This window comes from Acinonyx jubatus, chromosome B1 (genome assembly GCF_027475565.1).
Source record: "Acinonyx jubatus isolate Ajub_Pintada_27869175 chromosome B1, VMU_Ajub_asm_v1.0, whole genome shotgun sequence".
NCBI classification, from domain to species: Eukaryota; Metazoa; Chordata; class Mammalia; order Carnivora; family Felidae; genus Acinonyx; species Acinonyx jubatus.
The window spans coordinates 5,378,465-5,399,385 of record NC_069382.1 but is presented as its reverse complement, the minus strand read 5'-3'; the positions used below and the strand labels follow the sequence as shown (position 1 = coordinate 5,399,385).

The 20,921-nt window shown below is 46.3% G+C and overlaps 1 long non-coding RNA gene across 2 annotated transcripts in view; it reads left to right on the top strand.

Moving 5' to 3' along the window:
* The window catches only part of LOC128314298 (uncharacterized), a 223,398-nt gene extending 205,537 nt beyond the window's left edge, over positions 1–17,861 (top strand). For both annotated transcript variants that reach the window (XR_008295780.1, XR_008295781.1), the window contains exon 4: positions 16,930–17,861. This is a non-coding gene — a long non-coding RNA (uncharacterized LOC128314298). The remainder of the gene's footprint in view (positions 1–16,929) is intronic.
* Positions 17,862–20,921: the final 3,060 nt, after the last annotated feature.

Here is a 20,921-nt window from a genome sequence, read left to right as displayed (position 1 = left end):
ATCACATTTGGTAAGCTGGCAGAGGATGTTTTAGTAAGACAGGAAGCAGTTTTATCTAATCAACGTATAGATGATACAGGGCATAGTTCTCTGACTGAATCCAGACGTGGGCTGGGAAGTGCACAGAAATCGTGCTTGGGTCAGAACGAGGGGTTCTCTGGTTCCCAAGAGAGTGACAGAACTCCTCATTTTCCTGACCTTGTTGCTGATTAACCTGTCTTGGGACTTTGGAGGTCGGCACTTACCGGAACAGCCCATGTGCAGGTTCCACACGGGAAGCTGGAAGGATGTGGTACTACAGGGCACAGAAGAGACTCCCTTCCCACGTAGGCTTGTGGGTGCAAGAGCCCCAGCCATACACGGCAGAGACCTGGGGTGTTGTTCTGGTTTGGGTGCCACGGAGATGCATGGCTCGAAGCAAGTCTGTTCACTCTCTGCCTCACCAGCACGCTTCTGCTCTGAAATGCTACGCTTTTGCCCCATCCCAGAGGCAAACCTAACAATCAACAAGGCAAAGCAGTAAGATTGAGAACCAAAGTCAGAAGTTCAAATGGTGCCTTGAGGAGACCAGGGGAGAAGGTGGTTACAGCGGACCAGGTATTTCATGGAAGGGTTTTGGTCTCAGCTGTCCTTGTAAGGAGCCCACAATCTGAGTCTTTGGTGAGAAAACCTTCCAGAGTCTAGACAGAGTGGCCAGAGGAATGCCTTCAGTGAGGCTTCGCAAGTCAGGAGTGGAGAGAAGGTCTTTGTCATTTTAATAGAAAATTCCTGACCCCCCCACCAGTTCTTCAGAATACCCTAGAAATGGTTTTAGCACGTGATTCCAGAATCCTTAAGAAAAAACGTCAATAGTTATCAAGCAATATACAGAGATGCTAAGAGAAATTATGAAATGGGTATTATTTATATTTATTGGCATATTTATGGTAGATGATCTACTCATCACGTCTACTTGCATGTGGATATTAAAATTTCCTAAAGACAAAGAGCATCTCATTCTCATTTATGCCATGATTATCCAAGGGCCCTTGCCTCTAGTTATAAGAACTTAGTTAAATGTGCTCCTATGTCTGTCTATATTTTGAACGATCATTTCATTTTCCTCAATCAGCATTTGAAGTTGTTCACCAGAAGTCTCCAAATTGATAATGTTCCTCTCATTTTATGTGGTTTTCGTGGTGGCATGAAAAAAGAAAAAAAAACCCAAATCTTCAAAGTCACGGAAATGGCTCCAAAATGCACCTGCAGCAGTCAGCAGGCCTCACTCTCCAGGACCGGTTCCTTCCCACCTGCTTAGAGATGCACCTGTCAGCACTCAGCCCCCTCTGCAGCACAGCCCTCCCCAGGACGTGAGAGTTGAGGAGCAAAGAGGCTGCAAACCCTCGTCCTAATGGTGCAAAGATGGAAATGCTGCCTGACTGGGGCGGACTGAGCTGTCTTCCTAAAACCCATAGGTGAAAGCCCCAACCCTCGGCATGACTGTATTTGGACTTAGGGCTTTTACGGTGATAATGAAGGTTAAATGAGGTCAGGTGGGTGGTCCATAACCCAGAAGGACTGGGGTTCTCATATGAAGAGGGAATTTGGGGGCACCTGGGTGGCTCAGTCAGTAATTGTCCGACTTTGGCTCGGGTCACGATCTCGTGGTTTGTGGGATCGAGCCCCGCATTGAGCTCTGTGCTGTCGGCATGGAGCCCGCTTCAGATCCTCTGTCTCCCTTTCTCTGCCCCTGCCCCCCTCAAAATAAATAAACACTGAAAAAAGGAGAGGGAATTTGGATACACACGGAGACACAAGGGATGTGCACACGCAGACGGAAGGCTGTGTGAGGACACAAGGACAAGACCGTCATCCACAAGCCGACGATCTTGGACTTGCAGCCTCCAGGACTGTGAGGAACAAGTGTCTGTTGCGTGTTATTGTGGCAGCCGCAGCAGACCGATCCAGTGACAGTAGAAGACAATTGACCCAGAGGAATATAAAAGCCGACAATGGTATCTTCTAAAATGACTGTGAACAGCTTGGGAAAACGGTCCACCAAGGCTCAGAGTAGATGACTTAGAGACGGATTTCAGAGCAGCAACAGAAGTGGCTGGAGCTCTCGCTCATTCATGCCGTCTGCATCTGCGACCAGGAAGACTCCAGGTGAAAAGCCAGGCAGGTGACTCCAGGCGCTGCGGACCAAGGTAAAGGGGTCAGGCGGGAGCCACGTCGGTTTTCCGGCCAGCTCCACACTCCTGCCGTGGGAGCCTGCTGGTGGGCGGGTTGGGGCATAGCGCCCGCGGTCCCTCCTGCTTCAGTGAGTCGTTGTTTGAGGTCCCTGCTCTCAGGAGTCCATGTTCAGTTTTAAAAGGCTTAATTTTCTCCTTCAGAAGTGAGTAGCTGGGGAAGATGGGGAGTGTGGGAAGGTGCTGGCCGAGGGCATGTCTTCTCTTTCCTGTAATCTGGACGCAGCGCTGGTTTTATCTGTAGTATGGCAAAGGTGACCGCGATTGTGCCTCGTGTCTCATCAACTGGGTGAGACCTCAGGCCAGGGAATGGGCTAACTCTTCCATTCTGCACACAGCCATTCTGTCGGCTGGCGCCCTGTGGATGCCTAATTCCTCAGATTAACGACAACCCCAGAGCAATTCCGTGACAGGCCTTTCCCATGGAGACCTCGTACAGGTGGAAAATGAGGTTCCAAGGACGTTTACTGGGGAACACAGAACAAAACATGAGCAACATAACCCACCCCCCAACCAACACAATAAAGACATCTTACCAAGTAGTTGACTCAGTCCTCACGGAAACCTTGGCGTACGGACCCAGAAAGATAATATTGTCTCCATTTCAATTACAGGAGGGAACAGAGAGTGAAAGAAAGCAAACTACACACACACACACACACACACACACACCACACGAAAAAAGAAAGAGAAAAGAAATGCTCAGGTCTGGGCGTGAGGGAATCCATGTGTGACCCAACAGTGGTCGTTTAAGGAGCCATGCCTGCTTTGGTCCAGGAGCGGTAAGGGATGTTTCTGAAACAGGAGCTGAGCCTCCTGCTTTGCTGAGGTCTGCCTGGGTTTGGATTCCTGCTCCGCCATTTATTTGTCACGCAGTCCCGGGCAAACAGTCCCTCTGATGGGCAGAGATGAGATGACACCACCTGCCCGATAGACTGGCTGCACGCTGGCTCAGTGATGCGTGTACTGCGGTGGCCGTCCTCTGCAGGGAAAGCTGTGTTATCATGTTCCCGACCTTCAGGTGTGTCCCAGGGGCACAGCGTGCTGTTGACACCCATCTGTGTTCCCCACGGGTCCTTGCCCTTCCGGTATTTTGCGGCCCTGTGCCCCAGCGAGCAGCTGACCCTCACCGAGCGTGCACTAGTCAACATGGGAGGTTCTGAGTGCCTTATACGCATTATCTCATTTTCCTTCCAAACTCTTTTCATCCCAACTTGGAGGAGACCGAGGGAGAGAGGGTACAAGTTGGCTGATGTGTTGACATCAGTGGAGGCGGCCTGAATCAGAGACCAGGCTCCCGGCCCCGAGCCCACCCTCCTCCAGCTCCACCCCAGCCCCCGCTCTTTAGCATGAGGCAGAGATCCTAATTAATTCTCTCTGCCTTTCTCCACGGCCACTGATTTGGATAATTGCTTTTCAGTTAATGTTCTCATGATGTCAAAGCTTTGTCACCAAGTTCTCGTCTTAAGTAAAAGTAAGCCAGAGGGTTCCAATACCCACAGCTTTAGGGTTTGAAGGCTTTGGTGGTGGATGTGTGAGTGTGTGTGTGTGTGTGTGTGTGTGTGTGTGTAAGGTGGGCAGGTTGCTGTTTTATTTTCCTCTAGTGGTCGTTACACTGAGATGAGCCATCCCACTGAACGGACACAGATCAGCAGTAAGATAGAGATGAAGTGATTTCCAAAATGCTCCCTGGGGCCCAGACCTGAGAGTGTAACTCTGTGTGTGCATACCCATGCCACATACATGCACTCATGCACACACACAGCCATCACACACACAACACGTGCACATATGCACACACATGTGCACACAGGCACATGTTATGGAATTTAAAACACCCAAAGAGCTTACAGACTGAACCATGGTTTTCTTTATATTTTTACCACCTAACATAATTTAGATAACTTTTAAACATGGGGGACAAAAAAGTAAATCCTATCTTAGGGTAAACAAGGCTTCAAAAGAAATGAAATGAAGGCAATTTTAATTTACTGTGAGTAGCAGCTTTTTCCTTACTAGCTAGCATTTAAGGCCAATTAGCAAGTATGGGGAAAAAAAATTCTAAACACGGTGAACTTCTTCGTAAACAAAAACTCACTAATCCAGGAAGCCTGATGGCTCGCTGCCCAATTACACTCCCTGATGCTACGCATGGCTGTCGCTAAGTGTAGCCAGCAGCCCTGCGAAATGAATTTTGATGGTGTAGAAAACATCTAAATTACAAAATAATAGCTTACGTTGGTACAACGTTTTTATCTGCGGTATCTCTTTGAACATCCACAGCAGCCCCGAGACAGAGATAGTGCAGGTACTACTCCGTCCACTTCAATAGAAGGGGAAACTGAGGCCAGGTGGGATGAGCTGACTTACCCAAGATCACACACTGATCGGTGGGAGAGTGGCATCCCCCCTTCTGCGCTGTTGACCCTTCTCTCCTCCAGCCGCCCCCCCCCCCCCCGAAATCCACAGGGACATAAATGCATAAAGGAAGGACTTGTAGAGTGTCTGAAATTCAGGTACATTTAGTAGAACTGTGGAGGCCAAGGGTACTCAAACAAATGAGCCCTTCGACTGGAATTCTCCTCCCCCAGCATTGTCACACGCACTCATGCATGCGCATGTGCACACACACACACACACACACACACACACACACACACACACACAGAATGTACCTGGGGATGTTAACTCGTCATTAAAATGAGCTTTGGATGGTAGCTGTTTAATAAAGCTCATCGCGCAGTGAGCCAGTGGTTTATGACAGAAAGTGATTTTACTTTCCTAATGTGTGCAGAGCCCCTAACAATACAGCTGGGATTTTAAGTCAAATTTTAAAAATAATTAAAGAGGAGCTGATAACTTGATAAGGAGGAAGGATGCGCAGCTCAGAGAAGATGATTTGAAGAAAATGAGAGGCAGAAGCCGGGAAGGGAGGTTACCATAGCAACCTCAGGTTCACCCCCCCCCCCTCCGTAGTGACAGGTAAGGTCAGAATGAGCCCTGGGTCCTGGCCTGTACCAGTGGAATTAAAGGCAGCAGGTATTCTATGGAAATTCTTTCCCAAAGCGCTATCTGGGTTTTGTCGATGTCTTCAAGCTAACCTTCCCTGTTTTTAATCTTCTTTGCCTCTTAGGACCTTTTTCAATCTCTCTACATTTCTGCAGGGCCTATCACTCCACCCCATCTTTTGGGGGAATTTTATCCTTTTGCTCTTAAATTGAATTGAGTTCTCGGTTATACGTTGACTCAAGGGTCTACAAGTAATACATGCGTTTTGAAATAATGACAATAAAACCCAAGCCCGTCGAGTTGTAGATTTATGCAGCAGTGCATCCCCCCCCCCCCGCCCTTCCCTGGGGTAGGTTCACAAGGGGGAAAGCCACCGAACTCTATCCGTGGAGACGTGTCCTCGTGTTGGAGAGCAATGAGAATTAAATTGACTCTCCAGGGCTCTTGAAGTCACAAGGGGCTGAGATTGCATCTCACTTCAAGTCTAGATTATTATTAAGAGTTTTATTTATCATCAGCAAGAGCTTTATTTATGATCAGCAAGAGCTTGACTTGGAGGAACGATACCTTATGTAATTGAAATTGCCGAAGAAGTGTAGGGAGGAAGAATATAATTACCGTGCTCGGTAATTAGCTCTATTGGCAGAAAGGGGGCCATGGATCACAGAATGAGATGTTGGAGGGTAATCAGGAGCGCCGACTTCTTGTTCTGGCCTCGTCCCTAATTGCCTGGGCACCTTGGGGGGATAACGTCATTGCTCCTTCCCGATTTTTCTTGTTGCCTTTTTGTTGTATATAGTGGAACTGCAAGATGCTTGAGGGAAGGGACTCTTACTGTCTTTTTTCGAAAGGCCACTCTTTGGTTTTGAGAAGCAAACCACTCCTTCTTTGACATTTTCTTTTTTTGCCTGTAAAGGGATAATTTGGGGGGGAGGGGAGATCAAATTTTTTACATTCTATTAAATCCCTTTATGCATCTATCTCCCCTGCCCTTTACTTGATTATTTCCCCCTGGGTTTCTGATATTGTTCTTCCTTTCTTTTTTCTTTCTATTTATGCAAGTCCCGCGTTGCAATTCACACACTTCCTTTTTCTTTCTTAATCTGGGCTCCTGATGTGACCTTGCCAGTTGTTTCCCCCTCTGGTGATGTGCGGTGTAGGTTTACTCAGAAAAGGACTTAAAATATTTGGCCGCCCCAACGGCTTGAAGATAAACCAGATAGAGATTTAAAGTGAGCTCGCCTATTTCTCGAAAGAATGGACATTTATAATGATGTGAATTTCAGACGTTTGTTATTACAGAAAATGGCTTTGTAAAGGATGGAACGTCTGACTGAACAAGTTTAGATATCGGCATCTTGCAAATATGCAGAGCCTGCAGGCACTCGCCCCCAGTGGTTCTCCAGGATTGTGGTGCGTCCACCTCTAATTCTTTACTGGAATCTCATGACATCTAGATTCCCTTCGCTTGTCAAAGAAACACTGCACTGACAGAGTTGAAGTGGCAAGGAAGACTACCCAAGATGGTTGAAATAAGACCATGAAATAAGACCATGAAATAAGACGGAAATGAGACCGTCACAATAGGAGGAGAAGATACTGGACTGAACTCCATTGGGCCAGAAAGTGGGATAGTTTTTAAGTGGGGTGTAAGTGCCCAAGTCCTGAAGGGCCTCCGGGATGGGTTGCTCACTGTCATTAGGCCATCCTTGTTGGCGGACTCACGCTGATAGAGAAGTCAGGTTCCTGCCCTCCCACAGAGACTGGGAGACAGGGACCCTGGTCCTGGAAGATGACATTTCAGAGAGCTGGCTCCCAGGTCCTTGAGAAGGACAGTCCTGGGTTGTGGAAGATTTAAATCTCAAAGGGCAAAGAAAGAATTTATGATGGAAAGTTTTCTAAAGTAAATGCTCTAAGAAAATGGAGGTCAGGGAGAAAAGTCCGGAAGAAGCCCGTCTGAAGTTCAGTCAGGCTGAGGAGCTCAGGAAGGCCATTTGATGAAGCTTAATGATTCATATGAAAGTCTGATATATAGAAATGGGCAATTTCTTGCAAAATCTGTGTGATTTATCATTGGTTCCTGGCACAGAATACAAGGATTAACTAATCCTTGGCCAAGGAAAATGACTTTGGCTGCACACCAAATTAGAGACATTAAAATAAAAATAAACAGACCATGGCAGCACCATGGGGAACTTCAAGAGTGGTCCTGTGGCTGGAAAGGGCAGCTAAAATTAATCTAAAGTCCCCATGGTAGCATTTATTTATTGATTAATTTAACATTACAGACTTTAATCTGTCTAATTGGCTAATTTTAGCTATGTTTTCTATGTGTCTCTTCTTTTGTTCTCTGATTTTTTATCTGAGCTAGAGAGACATTACGGCATTGTAAGAAGGTCATGAACCTGGGTTCCAAGACCAGTCTGATGACTTTCTGTTGCATTGGCCAAACTCAGTCTTTCCCACAGATGGACATGATAAATCGCTTGTATCTCTGTTGTGAAGTTGAAGTTGGTTGTAGACGCTCAGTGCATGATTATGACCATAATTATTATTCTGCAGGAAATAATTCTGCAAAGGGTCTCAAAAGAGATCTTATAGGTCCTTTAATTGCTAGAAAGCCTACCGTGTATAAAAGGACAGCTTTACTTAGCATTTGAGAACACAAGATGCCATTTGGTTAACACTCCTAAGTGTCTGTTACAGGGATATCATGCTCTTAAAATAGTGGCTCCTCTTTCACTCGTTTCACCTGAAACAGGTAAGAATAGACCCAATTCCATATGTGACACCAGTTGTAGCAGGAATCACTTGAAGGATTCATTGCCCCTTTTCTTAAATTATTTGTGTATATATTTTTTGGAGAACACAGGTGCATCAGCATCAGGAATGGGCAAAGCTCACTCTTACTCCCATATTTACTATTTGGCTTTATCTCCTATTTGACTTCAGATGTTCTTATGTTCTTGGGTGATTCAGCCTCAGTGACTTTTAACCATGGGGAGCATCAGAAACTAACAATATATAGTGCTCCTAAGGCAATTCTCATTTTCAAATCCCATGAGAAGTCTTTGCTGACTGATCTTCATTGCTCTCTGGTGAGCAATACTTCAAATACTCGCTACGTCTTCCCACTCCCAGGACTAGGAGGACTCCTGCCAGGTCCTGTAAGAGGCTCATTGTGACCCACCCACTGCCCTCGACTCACTGGCCAAGATGGCTTCTTGGCCCAACCAGACCTCTATGAGAGAGGAGTGTCTTTCTCAAGGATGGGCAGCAATATTGTAATTTCGTAATTGGTAGGGGAGATTGAGGTCAGAGGCATTTGCTGAAGATTAAGAGATGGTGAGATGGTATCTGTAAAATCGCTACAATCGGGAGGACAGACTGTTTCAAGTGTGATGGGTGCAACAGAGGAATGGAGCAGGACTTGAACACATTAACCTTGAGATGCCGATGACCAGTCCAGTGAGGCATGCCCAGCAGCCAGCTGGATCAAGGGGTATGAGTTCAGGGACCACCAGGAGTCATCAACACGAAGGGATGGGGTCTAGAGAGTAGGGAAGAGAGGCAGCACAAATTGGGGTGACAAGGAGAATCCAGTGGAGGACATGTCATGGCATCTCAGAGGAGCAACACACCAGGCAGTGTCCCCTAAGCTAATGTCGGAAGGTGTTTCAAGGAGGAAGTCTCTACTGCTGGCCAAGTCAGGGAGCTGACGGTGCACATTAAGTGTCCGTGTGGGTTCCCTGGGGACCATAGGACAGTTTCAGGGAGGTGGTGGGAAAGCCCCATGGAAATGGGGTTAAGAAAGACCAGAAGGAATTGAAGACAGGGGGAATAGACAACTCTTTTCAGGTGCTTTATTGTGAAGGAGAACAGAAAAAAGAGACTATAGCTGGAGGGGAAAAGGTTATGGGTTTGTTTTGTCTACTTTATAGGATGGGAGAAAACACAGCATACTGTAGACAACTGTAAATAATCTGGAGAGTGGAAAAGTCAACATCAAGAGAGGAGACGGAAGGGCAAGATTGCCGGGCGATCTTCCTGTGTCTGCGAGAAGATGGAGTTCAGTGTGTTAACAGAGGGGTAGCCCGAGAAGGGGAGGTGAGCTTGGAAATGATGGTCATTCGGCTCCCTGTAGGAGGAAAAGGAGGGCAGGGCAGATATTCCCAAACAAGGTCCAAGGCTTTTGTCCTGCTCCATTGGTGAGCATCAGCTCCTGAGAGTGGGTGAGGTCACTGGGAAGGTCTTGAGGTCATCAGTAAATCCTTCCCTCACTGAAACTACAGAACACTATTGTGGGGGTTGTTTCAGGATTGGGGGAAGACTTGCCAAAGAAAGCATACAGGAAACAAGGAACATGAGCAAATATGTGTGTGCACACACACAAGCAGTAGGTGCCATATTCTAGAAAATGAAAGAGTCTGGAAAAGTGCACATGAAAGGCCATTCTAAGGATTATATGTTACTTAAAACTAAAATACCTCTGTTCTGTAGTGTCATATCTGGCCACCTTAGAAAAAGGTAAAACCTTTTTATCTATCTATCTATTGATCTATTTAAAGTTTATTTATTTTGAGAGAGAGAGAGACAGTGTGAGTGGGGAGGGGCAGAGAGAGAGAGAGAGAGAGAGAGAGAGAGAGAAAGAGTCCTAAGCAGGCTCCATGCTATCAGCACAGAGCCTGATGTGGGGCTCGAACCCGCAAACCATGAGATCATAAGCCAAAATTGAGTCAGATACCCAACTGGCTGAGGTACCTAAGTATCTCCATAAAAAGGTGAAACCTCTAAAAAAAGCTTTTTAAGTAAACTCTTTGTCACAAGTGGGGCTCAAACTCACAACCCTGGATCAAGAGTTATAGGCTCTACTAACTGAGCCAATCAGGCATCCAGAAAGGTGAAAACTTAAAAACAGCTTTTAGAACAGAGAACAAGGAAACTGCTAGGTCGAGACATAACCATCGGCTGCAGGAGAGGGCCTGCTTTGGGCTGTTCTGAGTTGGACAAAGAAGGCAGAGTCAGAGGAAAGCTAGGGTCTTCTTCCCTCCCCAGGCAAGAAAAACCCCCTTTCACCTAATGGGGAAGAGAGGGGTCACAGGGTTACTTGGAATTGTGTGCAGGTGGTAGTCAATGGGAGAGCCAGGGGAAATTTACAACCCAAGCTGTGGGTTATTTCTCCATTTTATAATCCCTCATCTGACAACAAGGCAGTGGAGGAAGACAAGAAGTGAGAACCAGCTAGGGAGCCACTGCATTCAATCTGTGGAAGGCAGCTGGGGGCTGGGTCTTCTGGGACTGGCCTTTACGATGTCTGGGACACAGAGAGAGAGGAGGCCAGCGTCCCTCCGGGCCTCCCGTCTATGTGGCTGAGAGAATGGGGGCATCGCAGGTGTAACTGGAAAGGGGCAGGGAAGAAGGTGTGTATCTCTGGGCAGGTCAGTTTAAAAGTCCTGTTTAGGAGCAACTGGATTCCAGGAGGAGTTGGGATTAGATTTATGGCTCTATCTATCCGGTTTCTAGCAGAAATCTGATGCTCGATACATATTGGTTAAATATCTTAAAATAATGAATGCATGCACGAATCAACAAGCAGGTGGCCACAGCGCCTGGGCTGTTGGAAGATGGATGTGGTGTGCATGGTGGATGGTTCCGTGCTGGACGTGGTCGGTCTCTTTGAGGGCGGCAGTGAAACGTGCACGGAAATGTCTTCTGTTTTTAAGAAGGAAGGCAGGTCTTTGGTCCAGGGCATGGGCTGCTCTTCTCGATGGCTGATGAAAGGACTCCATAGTTTGATTTTAAAACATCCCTTAGGTTTTGATTTGTCTCCTGATCACCCTCTGAGGCATAAACTTGAAATTGTAAACATAGTTCCAACCCTTGAGTTTTACCCTGTTTTCGGGCACGGAAAATAACGAGCACTTGAGCTGCATAGCGGCGACCGCCGGTAGCTGAAGTGGCTGTTTATTTTCCAGAATTCCATCATCTCATCAGACAGTTTTCACTTGGCTTGTGAGGCGGGCTTCTCTCCTGGAGGAAGTTTGGGGGAAGAATATGTCTAGCTGGAGGACAATACATTTGTTTTTCCCTTTGGCTGAAAATTTTTCATATCTGAAAATCAGCTCAGACGGACACTGCAATTTGCTAAAATCAATATAATTAAAGAAAACAAAATGGATGTACCGAAAAGAAGACGATTCAGGAAAACGACTGAACGTGACTGAAGTATTTAATAGCCTGCACCGTCTTCCAAGATGGGGATGCCAACAGGAGTGAATCCCGGACTGCTGTAATGGAAATTTTACTTTAAGGCTCTTACAACGCCGCGTCCCGGCAGGGTGATGTTTGAAGAAATCTGGATAAGGATTTATGTCCCTTTGAAAGGCTGGGTTCATGCTGAGCATCTTGACACCAAAATGCCATGCTCACACCTAATTTCTTCACATTATTAACGTTGCCCTCCTTCCCAGAGTTGGGGTGTAAAACTGTTACATTCTTCTGAGTATCAATTTGTTCTTTTAAGAGTGTAATTCTCCTAGGTGTTCTTCTGAGCCTTTTGTTGTTTTATTAACCATTTGTCCTCTGAGACACCAAGTTGGAAGGAGCTGGGGACCAACTGGTGTAGCCTCCAAGATTTTGGTTTTCGCACAGAGCAACGGACTCTGTGCTGCGGGTTGGAATATGATTCATCATGCAGATGACCAGGCTCTACTTTGCAGAGCCCTGCAGTCTGCAGGCTGGAGCTCAGCTGGACTGGGCCAGGGGGTCCCTCATTCTGGAGCCTTCCTGCAGCGAGGGGCAGGAGATGTGACATTCAGCAGCATTCCTGAGTCTCTGGAGAGGGAAAATGGCATGAATCATCCGTGGGTGCTCGTCAAGACCGATGAACTCAAGAGGTTCACTGAGTTGAACCAGAACTTTAAATGGAAAACGTATAATAGGGGGAAGCAGCTGGAGAAGTGGGAAGACGTGTCGCTCTGGGGCCGGGTAGCCATGGCAGGTGTCCTAGGTTGGCCACAGCTGTGCTACCTTGAGCCCTGCTGCTTTGTACCCGCCCATGATACATCTGCTTGTGCCAAGGGTGGGAGGTAAGGCGGCCCGCCTGATGTGGTGGTTGAGACCACAAATGCAACATCATATTGTAAAATATGTCAAACACGAGGCCAGAGACTGGCGAAGTAGGCATTCTCTGTGTTGGGCACTCGGGGAATTTCCTTTCTGACTTCTCACTACCACCATGGAGAAACCATGGGCCACGGTCGTCAGTGCTCAGACGTCACACCATAACACCCCTGGGGTGGTATTTCTTAAACTTGGATACTAACGAAGATAAGAAATCTATGCATTGGCAATGACAGAAACTCCGCTGCGAGAAGAACGATACTCAGTGAAATTCAGAGTAACAATCGGATGCGCGTTCTCACACGCACACGCACGCGCACACCTTGCGGTGACGGGCAGGGTCAGGTACTGGAATCCCTCCTGATTGAGTGTCAGCAAGTTAACCCCCTTGACGAGCACGTCCAAGCTGGATGGCACTGCCTTCCTCCTCGAGTTGCTGCTGACCACCTTGCTGGTTGTTACGCGGCTCTCTGCTGGAGCATTGCTTCTTTCCAAGACACTTCCTGCAACTGGCAGAAACTTCCAAGCATCTCAAGGTTGGGATCTGAGGCAAGTGTTTTCCTCAACCTCTTTCAAAAGGGGTTGTTGCCTTCCAACACGCTTTGTGAAATCGCCACTGCTGCATGGTCATTAGAGAGGAGGACACCTCGACTCTGTCCGAGCTGGGCCTTGTGTGTCTGCACCGGGCGCCCCCTTTGAGGGCATTCGTGTTTCTTGCTGCCTGTGGTTTCTGCCCACGATTTGGTGGAGGGACTTGGTTGATGCCCCAGTTCATATTTCAGGTCACATTGAATTGCAACCGGTCTTTTTTGGTGCAGAAGCATGGTTCTTTGACACTCAACGAGTACTATCAAATCCACTTTGTAGGCCCTGTGTTCTAGGAGGGTTGTGACCAACCAGTACGTACTTGGAGTCATGGGAGCCCTACTGGTGCCTGGTACCGGGAGGTGTTTTGTCTCGGCAGCTGCAGCGGTGAGGCTGGTGGGGGCGGTGCTAGTGAGGGTGGTGTGGGTACCCCTGGCCGCGTGACTGCTCCGGGCTAGGTTCCCTGCTCTGCACACATCTGATTTAACTCTTCCCCCAAAGAGAGTACCAATAACACTTCATTCAATTATTTCATCCCTTTAAATGTGTCACGTGTGCCAGTCGGAGAGAGGTCAGCTGAAGCGGGTCTGGTGGATGTGGGATGTGCTGCCAGGGCCCCGCAGGGAAGGACTCCTTGTCCCACCTGCCAGGCTCAGTCTGTTGCTCTCAGCGCCTTGGGACTCATGGGAGCTGCTGGCCCTTCCTTCTCGGGCACAGGCACGTGGACATCCAGGAGGGCCCAGCTGGCTGCAGTGCTCCCTGGGGTTGGCGAGGCTGTCCCGGACCTCCCCCCCACCAGCCCCCATTGGATTCTGCTCTCTCCACCCCTGCTTCCCTTCCCCCTCATCCTCTACTCAGTTAACCCCCTGCCTGGTAATAACACTAATAGACTCTGCTTCCCTGGACACCCACCCGGGTGTACCACGTGGTTAAGTACAGCCTGGGCCACTTTCTTCAGGCGTTATAAATTCCCAAAGCTGCTATTAGGTGATTCTGCTTAAGGAGATGAAATGAATAGCACAATACAGGACATTCTTGACATTCTATTAGAATGTGTCCTTAATAAGAGTCTATTATCGATGACGAGGGATTTGCATTTACACAGAAACAAACAGCAGAACTTCTACTTGAAGCAAGTTATAAAGAAATAGCAACACCTAGGGGCTGGTAGCTGCCCTTCTGGGTCCCACAACTGAAGTTAATCTCAGTCACGCACTTTGTTTATTTGCTTGTTTTACTTAGGACGTGATGCTCTGCTTGTTCGTAGCTCAGAGCTCTCTTCAGAGCCCCATGCTCTTGTAATACACATCAAGGCCGATGGGTTGTATTCCTTTTCATCCCAGGACACGGGATTCTTGGTATAATCCGTTCCATGTTTATAACATAGCAAAATGAAAAGTGGTTTTCCCAGCGCCCACTGTATTTGTCTTTTCAGTAGAAATGATGTTACGTCTCCTTTCAGAGCTTATTCTGCTCATGAACAGAACAGTTCCAGCTTGTTCTTTCTCTCTCCTGCCTGCTCTTTCCTTCTCTACTCAGACCATGCCATGTGATGCCAGCACAGAGTGATGCTGTGACATGTGTGCATTGAGTACACATCACTGTCCTGTAAATGTAGGATGTGTTCTCTTTCTCACCTCCTGAACAGCTTGTAACTGGCCTTCAGTAACTTTCCCATAAATGGAAGGGTGCGGGCATTACAGGGGGCACATGTTGGACCATCTGCCCGGTGGATTCAGGGTCCCTGGTCCCAGTTTGCTACTGGCTCATGAGGCTTTTTGTGTGACTCAGAATCAGCTTTCCCTTTGGGGATGCTACATGCCTGGGAGGACTTGGCTTGGCCACTGGGCTGGCTTTGGTGTGAATTAGAAAACATCATCCCGTGTAGGTCGGAGATTCTCAACCTTGGCACTAAGGTCATGTGGGCCGGATGATTCTTTACTGTGAGTGGTTGTCCTCAGTGAGGTGTTTACAGCAACATTCTGGCCTCTACTCACCCGGTGCCAGTAGCATCCACCCCCTGTTGTGGCAATCAAAAATGTGTTCAGATTGTGCAAATATCGCCTGGGGAACAAAATTGCTGCCTGTGAGAACCACCGGCTTAGATGAATGTAGCTGAACGCAAGAGTGCACAGATTATAGAAAAGAGGGTGAGCTGGCTCTCCACCTCCCACCTCTACCCCCTGTGGCTGCCTTGGCCAGCTGCATTTGTGCAATGCACAGTCTGCACAACTGTAAAAAGTGGTCCTGCTGCTTCCCATATATTTCTCTGTCCTACCTAAACGTCTTCCCTTGGCATCTCCAAGACATTCCTGAATCCTTAAAACAAATGTGCCATTTCGGCTTCTTCTCGCTTGGGTTGTTACCTTTATTTGTAAGCAGACAGGTATTCTCCTCTTTTACCTTCATTCCTCCGGTTCACCAGAAATTTTGAAAAGGGACTTTCCTGTCTATGTTAGCACAAGTAGCTACTGTCTGTCTTTTGAAACTTCGGGCAAGTGTGAAAGTGTTTGATTTGGAAGGTGTTATCTTTATTCAACACTCATCGAATCCCTTTTTAAGGGGGCTTTGCCCTTTTCTCTGACCTTTTCCTTTTGGACAAAACACATCTTAGATGCCAAATATCATATTGGTTTCCTTACAGGAATGTAGTGGGATCATTACCTTATTAGCACCCATTTGATCTTTGACAAGTGATAAAGACATGACGTGAAAACATATAATTTCTCACAACTGGAAGAGACTTAAATTAGTATGTATGAGACAGGAACAGATAGATAAGAGGGTATTTACTAATTGATTGAAAACTCCATTACATTTAGAAAAGTGTTTCTCACACTATCAGAAATGCTGGTGTAAAATAATCTCATTTTAAAACTTGCTATTTTAAAATAACAGGAATAAAGTAATCTTTTAAGGAACAGGGGTAGGACTTTCAATTGCTATGTTGCTGAAAGGCATGGTGCTCACAGTCTCTCTCTGCAGTCTGGAAGCAGGCAGTCAGGCAGGTAGTCTGGGCAGTAGGTCAGATTCCCCGAATCTCTGTGTCCTTTTTTTCTTCTTTCTGTGGAATGACAGCGATTGTAGAGCATTTTCTTACCCAAACGTGATAGTGTGAAACACAAAGTCACGGAGACTGTGTCTCCCTCCAGAGCTCCAGAAATGTCTCCACATGGGTGGTGGCAAGGAAGGAATCCTGCAGTCACATTCAGCCATATTTGGGTCTACAGAATGTATTTTCATGTTCACTTATCACCTTGGAGTGAGGTTTCGGAAGATGCTGTGTAGTATGGCATCTACACACAAGAAAACAGAAAAGGTCCTTCGGGATCGGCCTGAGCCTAGAGCCTCCGGCCACATGGACCTCTTTGCTGGTTCTCAAACACCACGATTCTGCTCCCATATGATTGTTTTATTTTCTTAACTCTCTTCAGCATTAACTCTTTTCCATCTTTGGTTCTTGCCCCAGATGCGACCTCCCCAGAGAGGCCTTGACTGCCTGGCCATTCTGGAACGTTCTCACTCGGCTGCTCTCTGCTCATGATCCCATTAATTTTCTTCACGGAAACTGTAGCAATCTGAAATCTGTTTGTTTCCTTGTTTGTTGTGTTTTCTTCCTGGAATGTGAGATCCAAGAGTGGGAATTGGTTGTATAGCTCCTTTCCCAGGGCCTGGGTCATAGTAGGTGCTCAACGGACAGGACCAGTATAGACTGTGCTGTCATACTCTTGTGAATGCATTTGTTATTATTTTTTAAATGTTTATTTATTTTTGAGAGAGAAAGAGAGAGTGGGAGAGCAGGAGAGAGGGACGGAGGATCCAAAGTGCGCCCTGTGTTGATAGCAGAGAGCCCGATGCTGGGCCCAAACTCACAAACCATGAGATCATGACCTGAGCTGAAGTTGTATGCTTAACTGACTGAGCCACCCAGGTGCCCCTCCTGTGAATGCATTTAAATTTTGGTTTCCTATTTCTCTTTTTTCAGATGGAAAACTAAATTCTAGATGGACACCATTACTTTGCACTTCGTCCTGGAAAAGAAATTGAATGTTTTATCAGAGAACTTACAGTACTTTATTTGAAAATAATAGGAGGGCGCCCATGGCTTGAGTTGATCCTTTAGAAAATGTTCACAGCTGTTAATCCACGGGGAAGAAGTGGGGCAAATGGTCATTGGTGCATTAGAGTCCAACTTTCTGATATTCACGACTGGATGTTTTTATTCTCTCATTCTCTCCTTTTCAACTGTTTGTAGTGTTCACACCTTTGGATGAAATGGTCCCAACATACACAACTTCAAATTCTATGTCCCCACAAAAGTACTGTTCACGGTTGATATGGGCTAAACTGTCCTGCACTCCCACAAACTCGTATGTTGAAGTCCTAACCCCCAATGGGACTGTACTTGGAAGTGAGACCTTCAAAGAGGTAATTAGGTTAAATGAGGTCATAAAGGTGGGTCCTCGTCTCATAGGATTTGTGTCTGTATGAGAAGAGATACCAGATAAGCATCTGACTCTTGGTTTCAGCTCCGGTCACGATCTCACGGTTGTAGGATCAAGACCCACATCTGGCTCCACACTGAGCGTGAAGCCTGCTTAAGATTCTCTCTCTCTCTCTCTCTCTCTGCCCCTTTCTGCCCCTCTCCCCCACTAGCACTGTCTCCAAAATAGACATTAAAAATAAAATAAATAAAAAAACATTAAAAGAAGAAGAAGAGACACAAGAGATATCTGTCTCTTCACATTCATACTCAGAAGGTCATGTGAGGACACAGGTGAAGGTGGCCATCTACAGGGCCAAGGGGGAGGTCTCGCCAGATGTCAACCCTGGTGATACCTTGATCTTGTATTTCTGACCTCTAGCACCAGGAGAAAATAATTTCGTGTGGTTTAAGCTGGAACGTAGTACGTTATTCTAGCAGCTCTAATATAGCTTCCAGCAACAATGTATGTGTAATTTTGAACCTTAGAATTCAGTGTACCATTCTCAACACTAGTGCTGTTCTTTATTCCAGGGAACGGGCTTTGAACATTCATCTATTTTTAATTTGGGGATAATGAATAATCAAATACTAAGAACCTCGGTTCCAACAAATGTAAAAAACAATAGTCACTTGATTTGAAAATACCTTGGACAAGATGAGTTGCACATTGTCAGCAAAAATTTAGTGAATTCAAACCAAGCACATGTGTGACCTTCAGGAATATAATGATGATTAAGATGAAATGAGATTTCTGTGAAACTACAATTAATGCTAATGGTTCAAATGTTTGAAATATAGGCAAACATTTTTTTCAGTGCTTTTTCCCCCCTGAAATGGAAATGAATTGAAAACTACCTGATGGGATTCACATTATAAAAAATACAGATCTTCCCTTTCTTCCAAATTTTATGTTTAGGAGATGGAGTCTTCTCATGGTTTGGGTTTGGGGGGTCCAATAGGAATGTAAAGGTCACCTGTAACTTGTACTGAGTCTACTAAGCTGCATTTATAAGCAGACAGACACAACCTTAGCATTAGTTTTGAGGACACCAGGGTGTCTGTTCTGTTTGCTCTACCAGAACACATCTTCCCTTCCGGGCCCTGGTCTGTGTTTCGGGGTGCTGACCTCCATGGGCTGTAGCAGCAGTGTCCTTGCCCTTTGGGCCTTGGTTGGGTTCAAGTGATGGGGAGCACGAGGTGGGGGGGGTTCAGAGAAGAGCAAGCTGAATAATGGCCTTACCCTAGAAGGTACCCACATCTTAATCCCCAGAAATTGTAAGTATGTTGCCTTATGGGATAAAGGAACTTTGCAAAAGGTGATTAAGCTAAGGATTTCAAGATGGGGAGATTGTCCCTAATGTAATCAAAGGGTTCTTTAAGAGAGAAGCAGGAGGGTCAACCTTAGAGGAGGTGATGTGGGATGAAGCAGAGACTGGAGTCACGGGGTCATGAGTCAGGGAAGACAGGTCACCTCTAGAAGCTGAAGGTAGCAAGGAACACATTCTCCTTAGAGTCTTCAGGAGGAACCAGTTCTACCCATACCTGGATTTTAGCCCCACAAGACTCATTTCGGACTTCTGACCTTCAGAACTTGGAGTGAACTCGTGTTGTTATAAGCCACTACTTTTTCTTTGATGTTTTGTTACAGCAGCAACAGGAGTCTAATACAGAAGGAAGAAAATTGAGATCAGGGAATTCATCACCCCCATTCCAACCCCAGCTCCCTTCCTGGGTGGTTTCCATGTGCTGGGCATGTCCTCTGCCCTTCCTTCAGATATGTCTCCTTAAGTTCTGGCACCTCCCTCCCCGCTTCCCTTCAGGCCATGGGGGCAGCATGCTTGCTTCATTTCCACTCCACAGGCCCCCATCACCATGGTGTCTTTGACGTCGACCCCTGGGCACAGGTGCATGTGAGGCAGGCAGGGTTTCCTATGACAGAGGACTTCAGAAGGACTGCTCAGGTCCAATTGTCACCCCACTGCACTCACACAGTGGGACTTTCTCGGTCACTTCTGTAAAGGCACATGAACTCTCAAAATAGGGGTCTGATGCCTCTCTATGAACTTCGTCAAGTGTTCTTCTTAAGGAATTTGTTTCATTCTCTCTTTTTAGACTTCAGGATTATTATACACCCACATCTCCTAAAACTGGAGTATGGCAGTTTTGAATCCCACATCCCCCTGTTCTCTGTAGATGGGCTTTGGCTAATTCCTCATGCTGGGTTCTTCACATTCTTCACAACTGTTCTCCTTGCATGCCCACAGCACTTCCTGGAAGGGAGGATGATGTCTGCATCAGTGTCACATGCACTATTTAGCAAAGCACGTGGATAATTCCTAAATTGCATTGTTTTGCAATGACCCTAGGGTCTGAGAATCCTGAATAAATATTGGTTACCTGGCCCTTCACTAAGTAAACCCTCTTCTCCTTTTCCTTTGCTACACAATACTCTGGATCTTTGATTCTTCTTTCCATCTTTCCTAATTGTTTTACCTTGGGACGTGGCTTTTAAAATACATTTCCTGGCTTCTTGAACATTCTGTATTAATTTTCTGCTAAGTCCTGTATCTTGCAGGAAGCACATCACTCTTTCCTTCTCTTGGACTTTGCTGACATCTTCTTTCTGTCCTTCACTCTGAAGTTTGCTCTGTAAAGTACTTCTGGTTCCAATGCTTAATGCCAACCTGCTTGGAAATCATTTCTGAAAAGTTACCATTTTGCTGAAAATGTATTTCTTTAGTGAAGTCTCCAGTGACAGATGGTCCATTTCAGTTTTGTTCTGCCCACAGAAAATCCCTATAGTGATAGAAAAGAAACGTGTACCTTTGTGGAGCACCCTTTTGGTGGGGCTGGGGTTTAGCTTCTTTGCTTGTCTTCTCTTGCTGGAGGTACTTAAGACAACCACTGCATCCTGTGGGCCTGTGCATAATCCTTCACCCACTATCAGCCCTGCGAGTTAAAATACGATAATGAAGCAAAGGTATTTAAAGTTCCAGATAGCTTAGGCAGTGTGGACTCAATCATACCTGCCTAACTGTCCAGTTTGAGTGTGTGTGTGTGTGTGTGTGTATGTGTGTGTTACTTTCAATTTTCTGAGATGAATGACATTTTTACTTGGTAAGTTTCATGATTCAGATAGAATCACACGTATTTTCTTCAAAAATCTTTTGCCCAAACTGTGTTGGAAATCTAGGAAGGATGATTTTCAATAGAGAATCGTGGTCCATCAGGTTGTGCCTTTTGAGAAAAGCCAATGCGACATATTTTCACATTTTCAGCAGCAGTAGGACAGCTACAAATTCATTTACACAACTTATTGGGAAACTGCAGAAATTGTTTAAATTTTGTTTCTACAAGAAGTGAGAGCCAGAGATAGTAAGGAGGAGCAGGAGGAAAAAAAAATAAATGTACTTCTTTGGATAAGGCTAAACCCTGTCAGCAGTAGACTCAAGGTGGACAGAAGCCAGCTTGAAGAAAGGGGGAACAGTTTT